The sequence below is a fragment of the Acomys minous genome (assembly GCF_964271855.1).
Source record: "Acomys minous genome assembly, chromosome: 9".
NCBI classification, from domain to species: Eukaryota; Metazoa; Chordata; class Mammalia; order Rodentia; family Muridae; genus Acomys; species Acomys minous.
Genome location: NC_140490.1, coordinates 92,800,632 through 92,822,670, shown reverse-complemented (window position 1 = coordinate 92,822,670; position 22,039 = coordinate 92,800,632). Strand labels below are relative to the sequence as shown.

At 47.4% G+C, this 22,039-nt stretch overlaps 1 protein-coding gene and 1 long non-coding RNA gene across 4 annotated transcripts in view; one reads left to right on the top strand and one right to left on the bottom strand.

Moving 5' to 3' along the window:
- Positions 1-6,275: 6,275 nt before the first annotated feature.
- LOC311604606 lies at positions 6,276-13,425 on the bottom strand. The gene is made up of 3 exons (XR_014781574.1): positions 13,069-13,425; positions 8,343-8,532; positions 6,276-6,684 (listed from the first exon to the last, which is right to left on the bottom strand). It is a non-coding gene; the product is annotated as an uncharacterized lncRNA (long non-coding RNA).
- A 64-nt stretch (positions 13,426-13,489) lies between these two features.
- Positions 13,490-22,039, top strand: part of SCYL2 (SCY1 like pseudokinase 2) — a 54,396-nt gene continuing 45,846 nt past the window's right edge. For 2 of the 3 annotated variants that reach the window (XM_084794633.1, XM_084794632.1), the window contains exon 1: positions 13,490-13,631. The gene's annotated coding sequence lies outside the window, so the exon portion shown is untranslated. The other variant, XM_084794634.1, reaches the window with a different exon arrangement.

The following is a 22,039-nucleotide window of genomic DNA, read 5'->3' as shown; positions in this document are numbered from 1 at the left end:
AAAAAATCTTTGTCATACCTCAATCTGTGAGTCATAGTTTAAACATCGCTCAGTCATTACAAATGAGAATAAGTTCTTATGGAAATTTATTGGAATATTTTACGAGGAGGTAAGCATTTATTTATTTGCAAAAGGAGAAAGCTTTACATATAAGCATCCTGCTCCCAAGCATTTAGTCTAAAATTGAACGACATTATCTTTAGGATTTTGATTCCCTTTAAGCCTAATAATAATAATATACACAGCTGTCACTAGGTGGCAGTGATTTAATGGTTCAGGGATTTTGCCCAAGTGAATCACTTAGGAGAAGTAAATTGTTCTCTATAAACCTGGTATGTGTGTGTGTATATATATATATACAGCTTTCGTTCGGTAGGACTGGGCCCTTCAAGCATTCCAGCAGTTCATGGATGGGACAGATGTTGTGGGCCAACTCAAAGCCCTGGATCTGAGCCTAGGTGGCAGCTGAGTTGGTCAGCCCACCAGCTCTCAGTGCTCACACCATGGGGGCCTGCGAGAGGTGCAGGGCCCACTTGAGTACTGTAGCTTGTGAGGGGAGGGGCCAGTTCTCCCATGCTGACCAGACTGGGAGGTGGGGACGGCAACTCTTCCTGAGAAAGTTAATCCTTTGATATCAAAATAAAGTTACACAGAGAGACCCTGTGTGTGGGGGGTGTGTGTGTGTGGGGGGGGAGTCATTATACTTTGTTTAGGGAACTTTTGCCAGACCTTGTAACTAAGTTAGGAATAAGCTTTGAGACCATTTAAAACTATATTCACTCTATTTCCCCAATGCGTATTTACCTTGTTTAAGTTTAACTGGCCTTTCTGAAAACAATGTAACTAACCTTGGGTGCCTTAGACATCCAGGGAATCAGCTTTTACAACGCAAGCTAAACATTTAGCTTTAATCTTTAACTATGTATTTGTTCTTCCATGCTTTGACCCAGAATAGCAGTCTCTCTCTCTCTCTCTCTCTCTCTCTCTCTCTCTCTCTCTCTCTCTCTCTCTCTCTCTCTCTCTCTTCTCTCTCTCTCTCCCCCCTCCTCCTCCCCCCTCTGTGTGTGTGTGTGTGTGTTGTAATTGTCATCATTTGCTGAAAGCAGCCAATAGGTTGAAAATATTCTTAAAGTAATTGAAATCCACCATACATTTCGGAAGGATCAAGTGGATGTAAGTTGATAACATTTGTTTGCAGTTTTGAGTACTATTCTGGGTCAGTAAGTGCCAATGCCTTTAAAACTCTGTGAAACATTTTCTGCAAAAAATTCCTCGTAAGTACAGAACAAAATTCTTTGTTAAGGACAGACAGCAAGGTAGGCAGACATTATAAGCACATACACCCTGATCCCCCAACACACACACACACACACACACACACACACACACACACACACTCACTTCATACAGATAGAAATCAGACATATACAACAGATGAGATAGACACAGATCACAGACAACAGAGGCAGGTGGATGGTGCAGGGAAAGAAATAAGAGAATTTAAATTTGTGTTTATTGTTGGTCTAAACTACCATAGACATAGCCTCTGTTCTTTAATATGGCATTAATACAGTACACCATACTTTGGATATTGCAATCTTTTCACAGATATTCCCTGTCTCTTACTGAACCTGGAGCTAAGCTGGCCCCTAGCAAGCCCCAGTGACCTTCCTGTCTCTGCCCCTAATAGTCCTGGTATGACAGATATGTACAGCTGTACCTGGCTTTTTTTTGTTTGTTTGTTTAAAGATTTATTTATTATGTGTACACTGTTCTGCCTGCAACACCTGCCAGAAGAGGGCACCAGATCTCATTATAGATGGTTGTGGGAATTGAACTCAGGACCTATGGAAAAGCAGCCAGTGCTCTTAACCTCTGAGCCATCTTTCCAGCCCCTGTGTGTGGCTTTTTAAATGGAAGCTGAGGATTCCTGTTCATGCAGCAAGTACCCATACCTTATTAACTTTAAAGTTAGCATACAAAGTAATGGATTTCAGTGTGGCATTTTCATAACTATATCAGTGTACTTTTAACTAGCAGCTTGAATCTAAGCACTCAAAATCAAGACCAATGAGACGGCTTTTGAGTAAAAAGATGAAACTGATACTAACTCAGTGTGTTTTTAAAGCACTTATTTTAAACTCCATTTTCTTCATGACTAGTGACAAAAAAAGTTTTCTGTGTAACTTTCAGCAGAAATCAGCTTGGTAGCCTATGCCACATAAAGAGAATGATGCCAGGGAGTAAACTAACCAGGATGGACCTCTGGTCCTGATGCTTGTGACTGGGCCATCTCCCATGGGTCATCTCCCCAGCTCCCATGGGTCATCTCTCTAGCTCCCATGGGCCATCTCTCTAGCTCCCATGGGTCATCTCTCCAGCTCCCCTGGGCCATCTCTCTAGCTCCCATGGGCCATCTCTCTAGCTCCCATGGGCCATCTCTCCAGCTCCCATGGGCCATCTCTCTAGCTCCCATGGGCCATCTCTCCAGCTCCCATGGGCCATCTCTCTAGCTCCCATGGGCCATCTCTCTAGCTCCCATGGGCCATCTCTCCAGCTCCCATGGGCCATCTCTCTAGCTCCCATGGGCCATCTCTCTAGCTCCCATGGGCCATCTCTCTAGCTCCCATGGGTCATCTCTCTAGCTCCCATGGGCCATCTCTCTAGCTCCCATGGGCCATCTCTCTAGCTCCCATGGGTCATCTCCCCAGCTCCCATGGGTCATCTCTCTAGCTCCCATGGGTCATCTCCCCAGCTCCCATGGGCCATCTCCCCAGCTCCCATGGGTCATCTCTCTAGCTCCCATGGGCCATCTCCCCAGCTCCCATGGGTCATCTCTCTAGCTCCCATTGGTCATCTCTCTAGCTCCCATGGGTCATCTCCCCAGCTCCCATGGGCCATCTCTCTAGCTCCCATGGGCCATCTCCCCAGCTCCCATGGGCCATCTCCCCAGCTCCCATGGGCCATCTCTCTAGCTCCCATGGGCCATATCTCTAGCTCCCATGGGCCATCTCTCTAGCTCCCATTGGTCATCTCTCTAGCTCCCATGGGCCATCTCTCTAGCTCCCATGGGCCATCTCCCCAGCTCCCATGGGTCATCTCTCTAGCTCCCACGGGCCATCTCCCCAGCTCCCATGGGCCATCTCTCTAGCTCCCATGGGCCATCTCTCTAGCTCCCATGGGCCATCTCTCTAGCTCCCATGGGCCATCTCTCTAGCTCCCATGGGCCATCTCTCTAGCTCCCATGGGTCATCTCTCTAGCTCCCATGGGCCATCTCTCTAGCTCCCATGGGCCATCTCTCTAGCTCCCATGGGCCATCTCTCTAGCTCCCATGGGTCATCTCTCTAGCTCCCATGGGCCATCTCTCTAGCTCCCATGGGCCATCTCCCTAGCTCCCATGGGCCATCTCCCCAGCTCTTATGGGCCATCTCTCTAGCTCCCATGGGCCATCTCCCCAGCTCCCATGGGCCATCTCCCCAGCTCTCATGGGCCATCTCCCCAGCTCCCATGGGCCATCTCTCTAGCTCCCATGGGCCATCTCCCCAGCTCCCATGGGCCATCTCTCCAGCTCCCATGGGCCATCTCCCCAGCTCCCATGGGCCATCTTTCCAGCTCCCATGGGCCATCTCCCCAGCTCCCATGGGCCATCTCCCCAGCTCCCATGGGCCATCTCCCCAGCTCCCATGGGCCATCTCTCCAGCTCCCATGGGCCATCTCCCCAGCTCCCATGGGCCATCTCCCCAGCTCCCATGGGCCATCTCCCCAGCTCCCATGGGCCATCTCCCCAGCTCCCATGGGCCATCTCCCCAGTTCCCATGGGCCATCTCTCCAGCTCCCATGGGCCATCTCCCCAGCTCTCATGGGCCATCTCCCCAGCTCCCATGGGCCATCTCCCCAGCTCCCATGGGCCATCTCCCCAGCTCCCATGGGCCATCTCCCCAGCTCTCATGGGCCATCTCCCCAGCTCCCATGGGCCATCTCCCCAGCTACCATGGGCCATCTCCCCAGCTCCCATGGGCCATCTCCCCAGCTCCCATGGGCCATCTCCCGAGTTCCCATGGGCCATCTCCCCATCTCCCATGGGTCATCTCCCCAGCTCCCATGGGTCATCTCTCCAGCTCCCATGGGTCATCTCCCCAGCTCCCATGGGCCATCTCCCCAGCTCCCATGGGCCATCTCCCCAGCTCCCATGGGCCATCTCTCCAGCTCCCATGGGCCATCTCTCTAGCTCCCATGGGCCATCTCCCCAGCTCCCATGGGCCATCTCTCTAGCTCCCATGGGTCATCTCCCCAGCTCCCATGGGCCATCTCCCAAGCTCCCATGGGCCATCTCTCTAGCTCCCATGGGCCATCTCCCCAGCTCCCATGTGTCATCTCCCCAGCTCCCATGGGCCATCTCTCTAGCTCCCATGGGTCATCTCCCCAGCTCCCATGGGCCATCTCCCCAGCTCGCATGGGCCATCTCTCTAGCTCCCATGGGTCATCTCCCCAGCTCCCATGGGCCATCTCCCCAGCTCCCATGGGCCATCTCTCCAGCTCCCAAGGGTCATCTCCCCAGCTCCCATGGGCCATCTCTCTAGCTCCCATGGGTCATCTCCCCAGCTCCCATGGGCCATCTCTCTAGCTCCCATGGGTCATCTCCACAGCTCCCATGGGCCATCTCCCCAGCTCCCATTGGCCATCTCTCTAGCTCCCATGGGCCATCTCTCTAGCTCCCATGGGCCATCTCCCCAGCTCCCATGGGCCATCTCCCCAGTTCCCATGGGCCATCTCTCCAGCTCCCATGGGCCATCTCCCCAGTTCCCATGGGCCATCTCCCCAGCTCCCATGGGCCATCTCCCCAGCTCCCATGGGTCATCTCCCCAGCTCCCATGGGCCATCTCTCTAGCTCCCATGGGCCATCTCTCCAGCTCCCATGGGTCATCTCCCCAGCTCCCATGGGCCATCTCTCTAGCTCCCATGGGCCATCTCTCTAGCTCCCATGGGCCATCTCTCCAGCTCCCATGGGCCATCTCCCCAGTTCCCATGGGCCATCTCTCCAGCTCCCATGGGCCCTCTCCCCAGTTCCCATGGGCCATCTCCCCAGCTCCCATGGGCCATCTCCCCAGCTCCCATGGGTCATCTCCCCAGCTCCCATGGGCCATCTCTCTAGCTCCCATGGGCCATCTCTCCAGCTCCCATGGGCCATCTCTCTAGCTCCCATGGGCCATCTCTCTAGCTCCCATGGGCCATCTCCCCAGCTCCCATGGGCCCTCCCCCCAGCTCCCATGGGTCATCTCCCCAGCTCCCATGGGCCATCTCCCCAGCTCCCATGGGTCATCTCCCCAGCTCCCATGGGTCATCTCCCCAGCTCCCATGGGCCATCTCCCCAGCTCCCATGGGCCATCTCTCTAGCTCCCATGGGCCATCTCTCTAGCTCCCATGGGCCATCTCTCTAGCTCCCATGGGCCATCTCTCTAGCTCCTATGGGTCATCTCTCTAGCTCCCATGGGCCATCTCTCTAGCTCCCATGGGCCATCTCTCTAGCTCCTATGGGTCATCTCTCTAGCTCCCATGGGCCATCTCTCTAGCTCCTATGGGTCATCTCTCTAGCTCCCATGGGCCATCTCTCTAGCTCCCATGGGCCATCTCTCTAGCTCCCATGGGCCATCTCTCTAGCTCCTATGGGTCATCTCTCTAGCTCCCATGGGCCATCTCTCTAGCTCCCATGGGCCATCTCTCTAGCTCCCATGGGCCATCTCCCCAGCTTCCATGGGCCATCTCCCCAGCTCCCATGGGCCCTCTCCCCAGCTCCCATGGGCCATCTCTCCAGCTCCCATGGGCCCTCTCCCCAGCTCCCATGGGCCATCTCTCTAGCTCCCATGGGCCATCTCTCCAGCTCCCATGGGCCATCTCCCCAGCTCCCATGGGTCATCTCCCCAGCTCCCATGGGCCATCTCTCTAGCTCCCATGGGCCATCTCTCTAGCTCCCATGGGCCATCTCTCTAGCTCCCATGGGCCATCTCTCTAGCTCCCATTGGCCATCTCTCTAGCTCCTATGGGTCATCTCTCTAGCTCCCATGGGCCATCTCTCTAGCTCCCATGGGCCATGTCTCTAGCTCCTATGGGTCATCTCTCTAGCTCCCATGGGCCATCTCCCCAGCTCCCATGGGCCATCTCTCTAGCTCCCATGGGCCATCTCTCTAGCTCCCATGGGTCATCTCTCTAGCTCCCATGGGCCATCTCTCTAGCTCCCATAATCACATTTGACATCTAACATACCACAATAATCATTTAAAAGTAAAGGAGGAGAAAGACATGGTGGCACACATCTGTCATCCCAGCACTTGAGAGTTAGAGGCAGGAGGATCAGGAGGTCAAGGGTCTCTCTTGTCTACACAGCAAGATCAAGGCATCTGTGAGCCACATGAGATCGCTTGAGTTCAATCACTCGTGCCCACATGGCAGCTCACAATCATCTGTAATCCATATTCAAGTTATTTGACAAGCACATACATACATATATGCAGTCCAAGCACTAATGCACATAAAAATGAATAAGTAATAGTAATACTAATACCTGTAGAGGAATTTTAATTCAGCAATATTGGTGTTCTGATCACATCCAAAGACCAGCTGGAATGCAGACATGCCACACACCTTTAATCAATCCGGCTGGAATATGGACTGTTCTTAGTACACACCTTTAATCCCAAACAATGAAGGTAAAGTTAGTTTGTAGAAGGAAGCATCCATGTTTGAAGGGATGTCTAATTTAGGGGCAGAAAAAGTGACAAATCAGAGAAAGATTTGAGAGAGTAGGATACACCCCATTCTCACAAGAACAGTGAGGAAAGAGGGGTGACTTATCTTCAACATAGTGAATAAGGAGAATTAACAGTCATTAGTTATTTCTGTTTTGATTAAACGGAAAGGACACCACACATCTGTATGGTGTTGCTCAGAATGTTTAAGCTAAATATAATTTGGAGGGAAGGAGGGAGGGAGGGAGGGAGGGAGGGAGAGAGAGAGACAGGAGGGGGGAACAGTGCAGAGAGAGATTGGGAGAAGGAGGCAGTTTTACAAAGACAAGTTGAAGAGAGAACAAGCTAGACACAGGTGAAGACAGAAGGAGCCAGAAGATTAGAACATATTGCCAAAGTTAAGTTTGAGGCCAAGCAGAGCAATTCAGTCAGAAGCTGAGAGGAACGAGTTTGAATCAGTCAGCTTGGTGAGGCATTTGAGCCAGAACAGCTGAGTTGAATCAGCCTGCCAGAGTTCAGGGAGAGCTAGAAAAAGCAAGCTTACTCAGCACTAAGTCTCAGAGGCTGAGAACATTCTAGGCTTAGATAAGATTGTTCAGAGGCTAGAAGCTTCGAGGACTAAGCCTAGGTTGGCGTACAAAGGCAGCAAGCCACCTAGACAAATAATTACACCAGGAGAGTAAAAGTTACCTTTACAAACATCCCCACTATTAATAATAATAATTAAGGAGTATGCAGGACTCAATCCCCGACATAGGAACTTCTGAATTTTCATACCAAGCAGATCCAATAAGGTAACTTGTGGCTACATAAAAACAGGGATTCTCAAATATTTAATACGATTTTTTTTTCTTGTCACGAATTCAACGTAGGGAAAAAAAATACATCTACTTTTGGCCAAATGGTAGAGAAAGATTACAGATGGGAAAAGTGGGTGGCAGAAGACCTGGTAATATAAAGAGCAAGAAATATTTTTAGTATCCTTAAACTCAATTTTCTGCTGTTAGCCCATGTACTGTATCTGAACCTAGGTTAATGAATTATTAGGGACCTGCTTGTCTGGAATAATACAGTTTACTCATGTTTTGATGACACTATCTGCCTGGAGAGCTTTACATCATCACCAAATGGTCTAAAAATACATTGAAACATTTTCTAAAATTGGGCCAATACTCCTTTTCCAATTTCGGTTGTACCAAAGGTAGTTCCAGGTAACAGTAGTCTGGAGCTGTAGTTCCTCTCTGCTCATTTGGCCACAGAAGCCACTCTTTTATTTTGGCTTTTCGAGACAGGGTTTCTCTCTGCGTAGCCCTAGCTGTCCTGGACTCACTCTGTAGACCAGGCTAGTCTCCAACTCATAGCGATCCACCTGCTTCTGCTTCCCTGTGTGCTGGGCCAATGCTTGTGTTCAGGTACTGTCTTCACCGTGGATTCCAGTCTACCTTTCATTTTTATTTTATACTTCCTTTTCCCCCTTTCATTTTTTTCAGTCTGTTGTTGTTGTTGCTGCTGCTGGGGACCAAATCTAGAGCCTCATGTGTGCTGAGCAACTGCTATACCACTGAGTGGCACCCCACCCCCCCTGCCCCCACAACTACCTTTCTATAGTCGCTTCTTAGCCTTGCAGATGTCCACTTTAGTTCAGTTGTAAAAGCCGAGTAATTGTTCTGAGCTAGACGTTGTTCTAAGTGATGAATAAGCAGGTTAGTGGAATTCCAGCCTCAGAGGACAGGAAGTCGATGAAAAACACATCCGCAGATACATAATTTTAGGTGCTGATATATGTGCCTAAAGCAAACATAAAGCAGCACAGAGGCTAAAGAAAGCAGCTGCTTTGGCCAGTAAAGGAAGCGTGCATCTTCCTGAAGGGTGGCGTTGGGGCAGAGGTTGGAACGACTGTGGTGTGGGCAGAGTGGCAAAGGCCTTTAATCCTAGCACTCAAGAGGCAGAGGCACGTGGAGCTCTGTGAGTTTGAGGCCACTGAGTTCGAGGCTAGCCTGGTCTAGAGAGTGAGTTCCAGGACAACAGGGGCATACACAGAGAAACCCTGTCTCGACCCCCTCCCTCAGTCCCCAGCCCACCCCACTCAAGTAGAAAGAGAAGTGGGTCCTGGGTTTGTTTGGAAGAAAGTTATTCTGGACAGCCGACAGCTGAGTGAAATGTCCTGCTACAGGGATACACCCACACACCCTGTGTATAAAGACGCCCAACTCGGGCCCCATGAAACACCCCATTGTCTAATCTCTAGGAACCCCGCTTCCTGGATCCTACACCCCAACTTCCTCTAGTTCACGTCAAGTTCCTTTTCTCTCACTGTGGCGTACTACAAATTGTGAACCAGAATGTTGCACTACAATACCGCCACTTGCGATGTGAAGGGACAGCAGGAAAAAAAAAAATCAAACCAAACCAACAATCGTGCTCTTTTCAAGTCCTCAAGTCACACCTATGAAGAGGAAAAGCCATTGACACCCTCGGCCTGTCTCAGTTCGGTGCCACCTAAAATGTGTTCTTGCTTTTATCCCTGCTCCTCCCTCATCTACCCAAAAGCCAGGTCTGTCTTCTTAACTGCCAGCCGAACCAGGCGCGGTGTGGCTCAAACTCTCCAATGATTCTCATGCAATAGCCTCACTGCGACTTGGGTACCCACTGGCGTCCTGCTGATCGTATAGTATACCTCTCACTCCGCTTTTCATTGCTTACTGTTGTCAACACCCAGGCATCCATCACACTTAGGACCTCTGCTCTAGAAACGATCATCTCCACTCTAACCCACGTGTCCCCCCTCCCCCCCCAGCAGCTTGGTGGACTCTCTCCATGCTAGCAGTTTCTTAGACTTTGTTCTCCCTCTCTCTCTCTCTCTCTCTCTCTCTCTCTCTCTCTCTCTCTCTCTCTGTCTCTCTCTGTCTCTCTCTCTCTGTCTGTCTGTCTCTGTCTCTCTGTCTCTCTCTCTCCCTCTCTCTCTCTCTCTCTCTCTCTCTCTCTCTCTCTCTCCTGGACTTGCTTTATAGGCCAGGCTGGCCTCGAACTCACAGAGATCCGCCTGCCTCTGCCTCCGTGAATGCTGGGATTAAAGGCCTACATCGCCACAAGCGACCGTCTCATTCCAATACTTTTAGCCATATATTCCTGGAATGAATGCGCGCACACACAGTGGGCATGAAGGGAAAACAAACAATAGAGCAAAGTACATCGTCTATTGGTTTTTCTGCCTCTTCGTATCCTTTGCCATCTTGGGAATCTAGTTCTTTGTGCTCTGACTAAAGTATTAACTCAAACATTTTCTTTGAATGGAGTTTGGTGTGATATATAATAATTTTCTTTCCTGGGCTGGGGATCAAACCCAGGGGCCTCATGTGTGCTAGGCATGTACTCCTACCTCTAAACTATATCCCTAATCCTGGATGAATTTGTACCCTTGAGTATCTATCCCTCCTTCCCTCTCTCCTACAGATGAAAATGGTGTATTTTGCATAGTGTGCATCATTTATTATCTTCTAGATCTTAGGATCATAGATGGTGATAGTGTGGTGTGATAGTTTGAATGTATTTATCGGGCCCCACAGGACCATAGGGAGCAGCACTATTAGGAGGTGTGGCCTTGTTGGAGTAGGTGTGTCCCTGTGGAGGCAGGCTTTGAGGTCTAAATATGGTCAAGCCACGCCCAGTGGGATAGTCTCCTGTTGCCTGCAGATCTAGATGCAGAATTCTTGGCTCAGTCTTCAGCACCACGCTGGCTGGCGCACTGCCACGCTTCTTGCCGTGATAACTAAGCCTCTGAAACTGTAAGCCAGCCCCAATTAAGTGTTGTTCTTTATAAGAGCTGCCATGGTCTTTTCACAGCAATAACACCCTACGAGGACAGATGGTACGGACAGTTTGACTGCCTTCTCTTTCACAGGACCTTCCCTTTTCAATGATGCTAATGAAAGCAAGACTTCAGAGGCACCTAAAACCCTCTCTTTTGGGTACCAGCATGCTGTTCCTGACTACTCAGAGGCAGGAGACACTCAGCCATTTGTTTGGGGGCTTTCTTGTTCTGGTTCCGTAATACAGAAATGTGCCTTATGTGAGTAGCATGGTAGACCATGAGGTGGACCCACAAGTTTTTAGTCACCACCCCCTTCCCAGATCTAAAGCTTAGTGGTCTCTCAGCCTCAGAGGTGTATTTCCCATTTGGCTCACATGGGGAAAGCCTATTGTCACAGCTCTTGGTTGGTACCAAGAGCTGCATGTTAAGACTCTGTCACTAAAGACAACTCATGCTTTGGTTGTAAGGTAGAAAAACCAAGCTGTTGGGGCTGGAGAGATGGCTCAGAGGTTAACAGCACTGACTGCTCTTCCAAAGGTCCTGAGTTCAATTCATAGCAACCACAGGTGGCTCACAACCATCTATAATAAGATATGGTGCCCCCTTCTGGCCTGCAGGCATACATTCAGGCAGAGCTCTGTATACATAATAAATAAATAAATCTTAAAAAAAAAAAGTATTAAGGAGACACAAAAGGATATACCAGTAATATGAATAAATTATAATAAATTAAAAAAATTTAAAGGTGATTCTCAGAACAAGGATTGCAACCAGATATAGAGGATACAGAAATCAGCATTTGAATTACACAGTAACCTTATGTCAACACCAAACTCGATCTCAGGTGGTAGCTTTCTCGATGCTGGCTTGCTTTCGTGGTGATGGAAGTTGCTACTTAAGCCTAAGGGAGAAAAGGTATCAGTACTCTTTCTCAACTGTGGAGGCTGACTGCTACCCAACAACACTGCCAGGCAAGATGTCTCCACTGGTGCAATAGTGGCGTGATTAGTACGTGGAATACCATCCGCTTTCTGGTCACAATCAAGGCCCATGCCACTGGAGGGAGTTCATGCCTGGCACTGTGGACTTGGCCAACAGTTCGTGGGGGAATAGTACTAATGCTGTTTTTGCTAAATGAGCATGATATGATTTTCAAATTACCTTCTAAATATATATGCCCAAGATTAATGCTGCTTTCATTCTTGGGCACAGAAGCCTCATCTTGTAGCAAACAGTGATTACTGCAGAGACCCATCAGGTGAGAACGGTGAACACAAGGGACTGTCGAGTTTGCAGCCCTTAACAGCACATCTCCATCACCCCTGCTCCACCCCCCACCCCCCAAGGCTCAGGATAATTATAGAAGAGGAGAGAGGAAGAATGTGGGAGCCAGAGGATAGGGAGGAGTGTGGCAGAATGCTACTTCCAGACTTGACACGTGGTTTTAGTCATAAACTTAGCTGTGGCTAGTCTCACAATATCTGCAAAGGACTAGGCTTGCTAACAGGAATCCCATTCAAAGTGTTTAATTCGATGTTTCTTAGTGCATTGGCAACTGTAAATCACTGTCATCTAATCACAAAACATTTTAATTTTTTGAGACTGGGTTTCTCTGTGTAGCCCTGGCTCTCTTGGACTCACTTTTGTAGACCAGGCTAGCGGGACTCACAGAGAACGGCCCTGCCTCTGCTTCCCTGAGTGCTGGGATTACAGGTGTGCAGCACCACACCTGGCTAATCCCGGAACATTTTACCACTCTAAAAGAGACCCATGTTTAACAGTGATTCACTTGTTCCCCCTACCCCAGTAAAATTTGAATTCAAAACACTTAAAAATGAAAAAAGGAGTAAGCGGAAAGATATTGAACATTATTTTTAGATGTTTTGGGTGTAGAATACAAGAATTCAAGCCTTTCCTTCCGGCTATGAAGATTTAGATAACGGTATTAACAACCTATTACCAATTATATAAGTTAGAAGATGCTCATGACAAGATGAAGAAGTAAAAGTGCATCACTCTGGGGCTGGAAAGAGGGCTCAGCTAGGGAGATGCTCATCTTTTAAGCACAAGAACCTGAGTTGGAGCTCCTAAACCCACATAATAAGCCAGGCGTGGTGGTGGGACGGGTGCTTCTAATTTCAGAGCTGGGGAGATGGATGCTGAGAGGCAAAACTTCAGGTCCTATTTGGAGACCCCATCTCAAAAACCAAGGACAGCAGCTCACCTCTAGCCCCGTGCATGTCTGGCATGTTGTACCCACACAAATCCGTAAACACACCAGGGCAGTGCGCGCGCATCCCCCCTCCCTCTCAAATTATTTTTCTTGTAATAGAATCTGTCCTATTTTCTCCACTCCCCCCTATTCCCTTAGATAGTTTAAACTGAAACGCAGACAGAGTGAGACTTGGGAGCCAGAGGGGTGGTAGAGCTATGCACGGGCTACGTGAATAGATAGCGGGGAGACAGAAAGCCTATGAACAGTGAAGTCGAGATATATTTTCGGAATAATTTACCTCTTTCATTAAGCAAGCAGGATAAGTAGTCCTTGTTGCGCTCATTGAGGAACATTGGCACTGGGTTATCTGAGAACTTTGCAGAAATACAGAATATCCGATCCTACTTCTTCATCAGAATCAGCATTTCAACACGGCCCCATGTGAGAAGCATGGCTTTCCTTAGCTGATAAGGGCACTTTACCAAAAGAAAAGGCTAAGTGCTCAGTACCGGTTCCCGAGACCTGTTAGGGCAGGTAGCTTAGGAAACAGAAGGGGCGGGGCCCCAGGACCAGAGCGGCAGAGTCCAACCATCTGGCCGCTTCTGTCAGGCATCTCCAATATTTGGCTACCTGTCCTCATTATCATGGAGAATCCCCTTCTATGGCTCCTTCGGAAACTCGGCCTGGAGCCAGGAAGGCTCGACCTGCTTGCAAAGATCAGAGTCAGAGGTACGGCCATCAGCAGACGTCCTGGCTCCTCCCCAGCGGCCGTAGAGCTCCGCCCCGACGGCCTAGCTGGGGAGGGGGGACTTCAAGCCCCACCCTTCCGAACCACCCGGAAGTGACGTCATGCAGGACCGGGTAGGTCTTTCGGTGCTCTTCCCCCTCCCGTGCTCTTCCTCCCGAGTCCGTTCCCTCCCTTCCCCCTTTGCTCCTCGGTCTCGGCGTTCTGCGGCCTCGGAGGTGGCGGTGGAGATGGAGTAAGCGTTCGGTGGCGGCCAGGCGCGCGGCACGAGCAGCCACAGCTCGGACGCATTGAGGGTGCGGGCGGGGGACAGGCCCCAGCACCGCCCCTCCAGGTAGCCGGCTGCTGCGAGGTGAGTGACCGGTCCCGGGTACCGGGCGACCTGGGTCTGCAGCCAGCTAGCGGGCTACGGGCCTTCCCGGGCCTCGCGGCTGGCGACTGTTGCCTAGAGACGGGGCCGGGTCTCACGAGCCGGCGGTGGGTAGCCCGGAGAGCCGGGACCCAGGTAGCGACAAGCGGGAGGGAGCGGATCTCTGGGCTGGCGACTCCAGGAGAGGCCTTCGGAGGGGACGGGCGAGTCGCTGCCCGGGCCGTCTGCTTCTGGGAGAGTCCCCAGAGCCTGCACATGAGCTCGGGTTTCCGCCGTGGAGATCTCGGTATTCTTTTGGGAAATTAAACACTGCTCCGGGACCGGTGAGACAGCCCGCCCCCCTCAATTCTGAGACTCGGTTCCGGTCACCTGGGTCACCAGCTAAGGCCCTGTGCTCCCCCCCCCCTCCGCCCCCCGTCCTCCTCCTCAGACGGTAGTTGTCTTTTTAGACTGGACGGTTATTGTGTGAGGTGGGTGGGGCCGATAAGGTTTGTGAGATTAAAATCCCCATCGGGGGCTCCAGTGCGCTTGTTTGTTTAAGCTGCCGAAGAAAGATAAAGGTTTAGACAGATAAAACTTCCTGACGCTTCTTGGGATTCAACCGGACACATTACCTGTGATCAGTAATTAAGGGACACCAGTGTTATCGAATATCCCCCGCTCACAGGATTGATGAGACTCCAGTCCAGCGACTTAAATAAAAGTCGTTTGATTGTAAGGTACCAGCTAGAGTTTCTGCACATCAGAATCAGCGATTGTTTGTGTGGGACACTTAAGTTTTCTGAGTTGTATGCCTCTGTCTGGAGAAAGAAACTTATCAAAAATGCTGCAAGTCAATCAGCCACTATAAAATCCGAGCATATCTGGTGATTGCTTGAAAGATTCCTTTTCGACTTTGAAGGCTTTTAACCACCCCTTAATAAAGGTTGGAGGAGAAAGGGGTTATGTAAAGGAAAGGAACCTAATTGAAGAGACGGGGGCTTCCTTCTGTTCAGGTGTTGTGGATACACACGTGGAAATCATTCATTTTGTTTGTAAGAGCCATAACTAATACAGGTGTGTTATAATAACATACAATAGAACGTTACTATACAAATCCATCCTATGTTTGGGAATTGTATCATGTTGACATAGTTGAAATTTATGATCTATTCTCTCAAGAAAAAAAATAGGGTCTTCCCATGTTTCTTCCCCCTTCTGTAGGAATCGAAATGTGTCAAATTCTTATTAGCATCTTCATCTTCAGCATTAACTTCTAGTGTCAGCCACCGTCATGTCTCCTACAGTTTTTATGGTGGAATTGACATTTTCAAAATACAGATCCATCACAATTGACACTTTCCTAGGATTAACTGAAATCCTTAACACGCTCTGTAAGGCCCTGCACAATTGTCCCCTCTGTGTGCTCTTCCCGTTTCGTGTCGACAGTGCCTTTGGCATTTTCCCTTCCTTTGTCTCTGGGGTCTACTGTCTGTCTTTCTGTTCCTCCTTCAGGCACGTGGCTATAGGTTATACTTCCTGGAAATGGCCCGCAAGAGCCTGGGGATGTTTATGTACTCTGTGTTGTTTACCTGCTCATCATTCAATCTACTTCAGGGAGACGTTGATGAGTGTATATTCTCCTCACGAAGGGTTCTCAGAGCACGTTGCACGGTTCCTGTAGTTATGGTCCTCGTCTCCTGACACCGTATAAATGTTTGTTAAATGAGTGAATTCACTGAGGGCTTACGAAATGCACCAGAAATGTACCAAGTGTTCTAGATGTATCATTCGCTTTAACTCATGCAGCAATCACTAGGGAAGTCACTACGGGTGATTTTTCATGGATTAGAAGTTATGTTAGGTGGATGAGTGTGTTAGTGGGGGTTGGTTCTCTAAAATAGATTTGATGTGTGTATTTAAGGGGATTATTAGGTTGGCTTCCACAGTAGGGGTAGGGTAGACCAGCATTTGCCGTCTGCATGCTGGAGTGGCTAACCTGGTAGCCGCTCCATCCCAGTTTGGTGTGGAAGATTTGGAGGGCTGCTTGTCTTCTTCATTTTACATTGGAAGGCTGAAGAAACTGGGTTCTGCTTGTCAGCAAGGATGGGAACTGCAGGGGCAGCAACAGCGTAGATTCAGTTACCTGCAAGGAGTGAAAGTGGGCAGGTGAAAAGCAGCACTGCGTCACCCTCAGATATACGGAGGTATATCGGGGCTGCCTACTCCACAGGACAGTCTTCATCCCCTCGGTAAACTCTCCCAAGAAATATCCTCACCGACCCACCCTGGGGCATGTCCCTTAGTTGATCCCAGGTCAGTCAAGTCTAGGAGCAATAGTAACCATTACACAATAAGTATTAGAATTGGGATTAGACTGCAGTGTTCTTGGGTTTGGACATTATATACATAAAACATAGGTATTCGGATTACCCAGGGTATTTAGACATTTACTGGTTTGAAACCTTTGTCGTATAGACTTTTTTTTTAAAGGTTTTTTTGAGACCGGGTTTCTCTGTGTAACATCCCTATTCACTTTGTAGACCAGGCTGGCCTTGAACTCACAGAGATCCACCTGCTCTGCCTCCTGAGTGCCAGCACTAAAGGTGTGCGCCACCGTGCCCAGCTTAGAATTCTTAAGTGTTTCATGAATTCATTGGCACACGTGGTGCTGTGCTACACCTAGATTTCCCTTTCCTTCTTTCTCTCCCCTCCCTCCCTCTTTCCTTTTACATTTCTTCCTTTCTTCCCTTTTCCTTCTTCCTTTCCTTTTCTTCCTTTTCAGTTTTTACAGTTTTGATTTTTAGTTTTAATAGCATTTATGTGGTGTGTGTGCTTGTGTGGGTACATGGGCTACGGTCTACACGTTGAGGTCAGAGGACAAATTGCCATAGGAGGTCCTCTCCTTCCAATGTGGGCCCTAGGGGTGGAACTCTGGCTCATGGAGTTTGGCAGGGAGTACTTTGACTTGCTTTGCTGCCTCTGCAGCCCTAGGTTTTTAGATAGAGTCTTCTGTACCCCACCCTGGCCCTGAACTTAATAACTGTTTAGCTGAGGCAGGCCCTGAACGCCTAATCCTTCTGCCACTGGGCATGATGGTTTTTTCCCCTCCATTTCTTCCTCCTCTCTTCCCTTCTGTCTGCTCCTTCCCCCCTCGCAATTATCTCCCAATATAAGTGTAAATATAAGTATTATAATTGTCAAATGTATTTTAAGTAACATTTTCATTGTAACACATTTGTAGCAAGTTAGTGCTAGATTTTAACATTCTTGGGCCATAAAGGACTCTAGTTATTTGATATTTCAGTTATTTTAGTAAATGTAATTTTACATATTACATGGTTTGTTGTTATTGTTGTTCTATCTAGTTTTCATGATCAAGTAATTTCCTATTTCCTTCAGTTCCTTGCCATTAGTATCAGGTGTTGCAATACACTACCCACTTTTGCCAGGTATATATCCAATGTAGTATTACAACAGATTTGCTTGGTTCAATGGGAAGCCAGATGAATGCTGAGCCAGATGGTAGAGTGAAACAGTCATGGAAGAAGCCTGGTTACTTTCACTCATATTCACTGAGCTTTAAGGGGAAAAGATGGTTGGGTTTCAGGTATCTTCCGAGTCTTTGAGGAGAAATGGCTTGTATATACACACTTTTATTATCGTTTTGTCTTTTAGGAAGAATTCGGCTTATTTCTTTCATTAAGCAAATAAAACTTGAAAAGATATTATTTTTAGAAAAGATATAACCTACCTGGGTTTTGTACATAGTAACTTTCTACCAGGCTGGTACTGCATACCTTTAATCCTAGCACCCTGGGAGCAGAGCTAGGTGGTTCTCTGTGAGGTTGAGGCCAGCCTGGACTACAGAGTGAGTTCTAGGCCAGCCAGGACTGCACAGTGAAACCCGGTTTCAAGCAAACAACCCCCAAACCAACAAACCAAGTCTTATTTAAGTTTAAGTTGTATCCTACTACCCTCCGTTTGCATTTTGTATGTTTGTTTCAGGCTGTATTTCGCAGACTGTTGGTAGCTATTCTGCCCTTGGCTGCCTGTTAAACTTACGATGTACTTCTGTTAAACTTAACTATGTCCTTCTCTAGTGCACCGTCTCCTGTACTGACTCCTGGTGCTTAAAGTGTCGCCGTCGGTGTAGAGCCTTTTCTGAATTTTGGATCCCTATATCAAAAGCCCTGTATTCCTTACATTTTATGGTTGGTAAATGCCTTCTTCTGCACTTGGATTTTGACCTTGATGAAGAGTGGGATTCCTCGTTTTGTCTCATCCCTTTATGAAGCCAGCAGGTTCTCATCGCGCCGAGAACTTGCCTTTCCTTGTTTATTTCTTTATTTCTCCTTCCTCACTGCTATTTCCTTATATCATCAGTTTGAAGTGTGAAGTGTAACAACATTACATTACATAGTCATTTTGTAATTATAAAACACTTTTCTATGTAGTTGCCCATCTTTATTTCTATTTCCAAGTGCCCTTGGTTTTCTGTTTTGTTTGCATTTTAAAGTAAACATATTGACATTCTCCCCAGTCTCTCCGTGCTCCCAGCACACCTGAGTGTGTCTTCCACTCTGCTCGGCAGATTGATTAGTCATCTGCTTAGTGCCAGGAAGCCTTCTGTGACTTCTAGCCTGGTTTGTTCATACTCAGTGCGCTGGGCCATCTGGATTTTCTGGTGTCTTTCACCATATTTTCTTTTCTTCCTGCTTTTGTCCAAATAGCTTTTGTCTGAATGTTTTGTTTGTTTTTTTGTTTGGTTTTCCGAGACAGGGTTTCTCTGTGTAGCATTGTCTGTCCTGGACTCGCTTTGTAGACCAGGCTGGCCTCTAACTCACATCTGTCTGTTTGCCTCTGCCTCCCAAGTGCTGGGATTAAAGGTCGTAGGAATGTTTTTATTCCTACATTTTCCCCATTTGCTCGTCATTTGCTACTTGTGTTAAAAAACAAACATCTTTAACATCACTGTCTGGGAAACTATGGTGGTGCACACGTGCAATCCCAGCACTCAGAGAAGCAGAGGCAGCTGATCTCTGTGAGTTCAGGGCCAGCCTGGTCTACAAAGCAGTCCAGGACAGCCAAGGATACACAAACAAATCCTGTCTTGAAAAACCAAAACCAAACCAAAATAAAACAAAAAAACCCATTACTATCTAGGTCGTGTAACATTGTTGTTTTTTGGTTTTTTTTTTTTATCAAGTATGTAACATTTTATCACTTGTCAGAAGAATAAATACTTTATAGTTTATTTGTGTGCCCTCAGTTTTCTTTCTTTTGTTCTTTTTGTTTGTTTGATTTTTTGAGACAAGGTTTCTCTTGTAGTCCTGGCTTTCCTGGGCTTTGTAGACCTTGCTGGCCTTGAATTAAGAGAAATCCACCTGCCTCTGCTTCCCGAGTGCTAGGATTGAAGGCGTGCACCACCACCCCTGGCTCCTCTCAGTTTCTAGAAATGATATCAAGTACGCACGGGGTTTTGAATAACTAATTGAACTAATTGATTCGTTTCCGTGTCTCCTATCTGTGTAATTAGTGTGGATTCTGTTTGGTGCTAGCTAGGTACCTCAGGTTTGAACATCAGTTCTGAAATTGTCTTTTGTTCTCATCATAAATGGATTTTATCATTTTCAGTGTACATCATAATCCTCTTTTCTGTATCATGGCACACAGTAATCCTTTCTTTAATATTCTGTCCTTTTTTTTAATTCCCATTTGAAAACATTTTTGGACTTTTTTCTTAATGTCTTTTTTTATATTTATTTAATGTATATGAGTATTTTGCATGCACGTATTTATATGCATCGTGTATGTGTCTGGCACTCATGAAGGAGAGGAGAGGGTGTTAGACCCTTGAAATTACAGATGGTTGTGAGCTACCATGTGAGTGCTAGGAACCAAAATTGGCATCTCTGTAAGAGCCACAAGTGCTCTTAACCACTAAGCCATCTCTCCAGCCCTTTCGAGCTCATTTTAATGTTTTTATAACATGGGCACATTCAAGTCTCTGATTTATTGCTGGAATATTGGCAGTCTGGGTCTGCCACAGGACTGATGACCTAAAGGACAGAAATATCTCCATTTACACCTGTCTGCACCCTACTGTGTGGTAAGGCGCAGAACATGCAGCATGAAGCTAGTCTGGCAGAGTTAGAAGAGTGAGTATGTTGGCTTTGAACAGGATTTTGTATCTCTTTACCCTTTCAAAATCAGCAGCTGATGTTCAGAGTGAAGCTCAGCACAGCAAACAGGTGTTTTCACAGGGCCAATAGCAACATCTCTAAGTGCTTACGGATGCAGCCTTACGTTAAGAAGGGAAAGTGAATCCATTTCCACTTAGAGAGGGCAGATTTTTTTTTTTTTTGAGACATGGTTTCTACTGTGTAGTCTTGGCTATCCTTTTTAGACCAGGCTGGTCTTGAACTCAACAAAGATCCCTCAGCGTCTGCCTCTGCCTCTGCCTCCCTGAGTGCTGGGATTACAGGTGTGCGCCATCGCACCAGGCTTATAGTTCAAATCTTTAATAGCAGAAGGTAGGCTGTATTTGCATAACCATAACAGGACAAGCAGAATGCAGGCAAGGGCTGCTTTAGTCACATGGTCTTCAGAGACTTTGCTTATGTGTGCTGTTAGGTTGGCGGCATCTGAGGATGTTGAGAGCTGAACTAGTTACAAAGGTCTAATTTCTAGGTTGCTGTATAGCGTGGTTGTGCTTTCTGTCATCCAAACCATGGAGTTGATGTCAGTATCATCACAGACGTGCAGGACTACACTTCCTGCCGTCTGCTTCCGGAGAGCTTGAGCCCAAGCCTTCAACATAGGTAGGCTTACTACCAGTGCGCTTCATGCCTAGCCGTGGGTTAAACAGTTGACAGTGTGCTCTTTCTCTTTATTTGCTCTGTTTCCTCCCCCAATTCTGGCTTATTACTGGTATAGACGCCCTCCCCACACATATAGTCTCTCATTCTCTCCCCCCCCCTCGTGTGTGTGTGTGTGTGTGTGTGTGTGTGTGTGTGTGTGTGTGTGTGTGTGTGTTAATAGGGTAGAATAATCTAGGGCCTTCCACATGCTAGAAAAGTGTTTGCCTTTGGTTTGTGTCTGTAACCCTCCTATTACCTTTTACTTTGAAATGCTGTTTCACTAAGTTTCCCAGGCCAGGCTTGGCCTTGTGATCCTCTCCTTCAGCCTTCCAGGTGGCTGTGATTACAGGCCTGTGCCTCCAGGCTACGCTTAAGAACTCTTGACGTCTCCAGCAAAAATGTTGGATTTTTTTTTTTAATTCTGTTGACTTTTTGCTACATTTGTTTTAAAGTTGTCTTGTTGGGTATATAGACACTCAACAATTGAAGATGAATTGATACGTTTGTCATTACAAAATGTCTTATTTGTTTTATAGTCTGCCATGTCTATGTTAACTTATTTTTATGTCATTTTTATTAGATCACATATTTTAGTGTATTTTCCTATAAGAAGCTATAGTTGAATATTGCTTTTTAAGTAGTTTGATTTTGCTACCTCCTTATTGCAATTTAAAATTTATTTTTCCTGGATGTCTTTATTTCACTTTGATTTTTGACAGTTTTTCTCGCAACCTATATAGTTTGAAGTAAACTTTTAAAACAAGTTGTATTTATTTTCTTTTATGTGTGTTAGTGTTTTGCCTGCATGTGTACCATAAGTGTGCACAGTGGCCACAGAGCCTGGAACTTGAGTTAAGAATGTTGTGAGCCACCAATTGCGGCTGGAAACTGAACCCAGGTCCTCTGGAAGAGCAGCCACCTGAGCCATCTGTGCAGCCTGGTAAACTGCGTTAGCACTTTACAGACCTCAGTGAATTAATCTCTACATCCATAGTTCTTGATGTGAAGTCTGAAAAATGTGCTATTTTTGCTCTGTCTATAATTTACCTGTTCTGTGGACTCGTTAAGACTCAGTCCCTGATTTTGAATCAGTCAGTGGATAGTTTTAGGCATGTTTTGCTTTGTGTTTATCTTTTTCTGTGGCTTACTGAATTTCTTGGAAATTTGTATAGTTTGGAAAATAACTGCATTATCTCTTGTTTTTCATCTCTCAATTTGGGGATCTGTCAGGCATATTAGACCTGTAATTTTGTCCTGTTGGTCATTGAGTGTGGCCCAGAACCTTTGATTGTCCTGCCTCAGCCTTTTTAGT